Consider the following 3,932-nt stretch of genomic DNA (forward strand, 5'->3'; position numbering starts at 1 on the left):
ACAAGCCAGGGGGGATATTGGCTATGTCAGATTCCTAGAGAGATTGAGAAAGAGGTTTGAAGTCTGTGGTTGTTCTTTAAAAATTCTGCATTGGTCTAGAGAATGATTTTTTTTCTTATTGCTGGGGTACACTATATGTTTACAAATAACTAAGGACATGTTTGCATGCTCCCTCAATGATATAAATGTATACGTGCTTATAATGTGTACATCCTGCGGAACTGTGGAAGAAAACAAAAAAAGAATTAGAGGAATGTTAGCTAAGGCATTGAAATCTCAAATTTTTAAATTACTTAGGTAGCTATAGGCAATTCCTTTTCTCTGAGATTTATAGTTTCATCTGTGAAAAGATGGACCAAATGAGATTATCTCTGAGGTTTTGGGGGTTTTCTGGGGGAGGGGGGCAGTTCGTTTTAAACACAAGAACCCATGATCACAAATATGTACACAGCATATACGTATATGTCATCATATTAGCCATGTTATGAAATGTAATGCCACAGGCAATTTCATCATAAGAGTATTAGTTTCGACAATGTGCAACACTTTTTTTCATTCCTAGGACCCTAGATGGCTGTGTTGAAGAACCCTGGTAAATGCCTTGATCCACTAAGGAGATTCACAACATAAGCTTGATATTTCTTGAGTTGTAACCATGCTGAGATAAGCCCAATATCTCTGTTTCTGCATTAAGTTGTGAAGAAAACAATGTAAATCTTCCCAGTGGCTTATTTACATGCCTTTGAGATACAAGATCATAGAATATTAAAGCGGCAGGGGGGTTTAAAGGCCATCTAATCCCAACCCCCTCATTTGACAATGAGAATATTGAAACCCAGAAATATTAAGTGACTTAAATTAACTAAGGACACAGAGTTACTTTGGACCAAGGCTGAAGATAGTTTTCAGGGCTTGTAACTCCTCATCAAATCATACCTAGTCTTTCATCACTTGCCCATTCAGATTAACGAGTTTTATGGCTTTAATATTTCTACTAAGGTTGATAACATTTGGTTATAAAATCACGTTAGATAGAAATTTTCTAAATTTGATAATGATCTTGTTTAGTTTTGTCTAGCATATTTTTTTACTCATTTCCACATTGATGAACACAATCAGCCTTGGACATGAAATTCCCATGCCTTCAGAAGAAACATCTCAAAGCTGGAATATAAAATCAGCATGCCTATTCAAGACTTAAAAAAACCAATTAGAACACTAATTTGCTATGAACTGATGGCAGAGAAAGCATTCCAGGAGCAAACAGCAACCTAAGTAGGTGAGTCTGTGGTCCATGGTGGGAAGAAAGAGCAGGCTGGTTTGGCTGGAGAGTGAAATACATAGATGCACAATTCCCAAACATCCGATTGTTGTGTCATGAGGACTTATTTGCCTAACACCCAAGAAATTTGGCAGATTATGAGGAAATCAGAATTGTCTGTGGGTAAGACTCATATATCATTCAAATAAGAATTCTAACAGGGCACTGAGAAAATCTGGGGAAAATCCAGATGGTTCTCTTAGATTGCCAAAATAAAATGATTTGTAATATGCTTTGAATAATCCAAATTTGATTTCTGATATCGTTCTTAATTTTCAAGAAGCTAGAAGTTTGGTTTATCTGAGTGAGCTAGTCAGGTGTAATAATCAAAACAATTATTAATGTGTAGAAAAAACTGAAATTGAGCAGATGGTTTGCCCACATGTAGGCACAGTGTTTGATGTGAAAGAGATTCTGTGCTTGTTTGTTGGAATTGACCTGGGGTGGTTGGGAAATGATGTGGGGCTTGGATCAATATAGACACAAATCAGTTTTTCAGTATTTCCAACAACTTGTGACCCTCCATCTGGGTTGAGAATATACAGAATGATTGTGGAAACAGGACAGTTCTCTATTTGGCCTGATCTGCCGACCTTCTGGAAGTTCTCCCATAACTAACTCTAGTCTCACAGGTAAAGGAGAGGAAGGACAATAAATAAAACCACGTTTGTAAGTAGACCCCTGGCTGATATGAACACCTCCCCTGTGTGTCTAAAACTGTAATACTGCTGGATTCAGACAGAGTCCCCTGAAATGAATTCTCTTGCAATCTATTGTATGTCTCCAGCTAAGTCCCAGCAGATATGCCGCTCCCCAGCCTGGGGAATGAGGCTTCCTTGTTAAGGTGGCCGAAGTATAAAACAATTGCCTTGAGTCGCTCATCAATCCAAATTATTTGATGTAGCTTTAATTAGCCCAAACAAGAGACCCAGTAGTTATTATAACTCACCTATAGAAAAAGGAAAAATCAACTCTTTGTTTACTTCTGGTGCCCCAGACACATGAAGACACACCAAAATAACTGCTATTTATTTTACAAGATGGAAAAAATATTGACTGCCCTCTGGTCATAGAAGGCATTTTCTTTTGGGATTACAAGTGCAGAGATGAATTAGGTACACTTAGGATCAATATCTGTTTCTCTTCTTGGCTCAAGATGGGATTTGTCAAAATTCGAGAGCAGCTTCTATTGAGTGTCAGCTACAAATCCTTCCACTACTGAGTCATACACCTATTCAGGTTGAAATATAAAAGGCAAAGGGCTTTTTCAGCTACAATATCTGGGGTCAGGATAGTGAATTGCCTTCTCTGCCTTTTCTTTTAATGAGCTTTAGTTTGATGAAGTGACCTTACGGGCAGAGAATGGAAGGGAGGAAAGGGTCTGTACTAGCAATGGACAGTGACTCCTGGGGATGGAGAGAGATGCAGGCAGGAAACTCAGTATGAACTAGGAAGGAGAAAGAGAGGGAGGCAAGAGGGCAGAAGAAAATGTGGATGACACTTTGGCCAAAGATATTGGAATAATGAGGCTAAAATATGGGGGAGAAATTTGCTTTCGCTCTAATTTTAGGACTGCGACAATTAATCGATGCAATGTTCAACATATTTACTATCCTTGGGGACTCCAAGCCTTATAAAAACATGTCTCTCCACTTAGGTAGAGTTTAGGCAACAAGGTTATCAGATATGCCATGGGCCAAGCCAGCAAGGGTGAAGAAAGAATTTGTAAAACTATTTCAGACATTTCCGAAGCAGGTTTTTAGAGGCTGGTATTTCACAGGCTAGGACACAGATAGATATCAGCTAATCTAAAAAGTTCAGGTGCAGAAGAGAATGCTTAAATTCACTTCTGGGCATTCTAAATAATCAAGGATTTACCAGGATTAAATAAGTGTTTTATGTGTAATTAGAAAAAAGAAGGAAGAGAGAGAGACAAGGTTCCTGACCCAAGGAAGCAAGCCTTTAGATGAGGAGACAAAGCCAACCACAAGGCTGTGCAGAATAAGGAATGATGGAAGCAAGGGGTTGATAGGCAACAATCACTGAGCCATCAGTAGAGATGCCACAAGCGTTATGGAAATCAGACAAAGAAGGAAGCTGTGTGGTGTGAGGTAAGTCCACTGTGAGGAGATGGGTTTTCACCTAGACCCTGGATAGAGAATTAATTTGGAAATGTAGAAAGAAAGAGCTCAGAAAACAAATATATAAAAAGAGGTAAAGAAGGAAATGATCACAGTGAAGGAGAAGGCAGCAATGACTTATCCCTGGTGGCAAGGAGAGGATGTGCTAGGGAGAAGAGAGACGTGGCCAGTCATATAGTATAGATACCAATGAACTTAATCTTTATTCACCAAACTTTAGTTTTCTTCTCTAAAATGCCTACTATATAGAAACCTTGAGAAATTTAGGGGATGACATATGTAAATCACCTACCTCACTTCATAGCTCAATACATAGAATTTTCCTTTTCTTTATCTATCCTCAACTCAGGCAAGGAGGCTGAATCTTATTCCAAAGTTTTCTTATGTCTTGTGGTCACTCCTAATGAAAATCAATGGTTGTTTCACTGACACATAGTAATATCTGAGGGAGCCTTGACATATAAAGCACT

This window comes from Pteropus medius, unplaced genomic scaffold (assembly GCF_902729225.1).
Source record: "Pteropus medius unplaced genomic scaffold, Ma_sr-lr_union100, whole genome shotgun sequence".
Lineage (NCBI taxonomy): Eukaryota > Metazoa > Chordata > Mammalia > Chiroptera > Pteropodidae > Pteropus > Pteropus medius.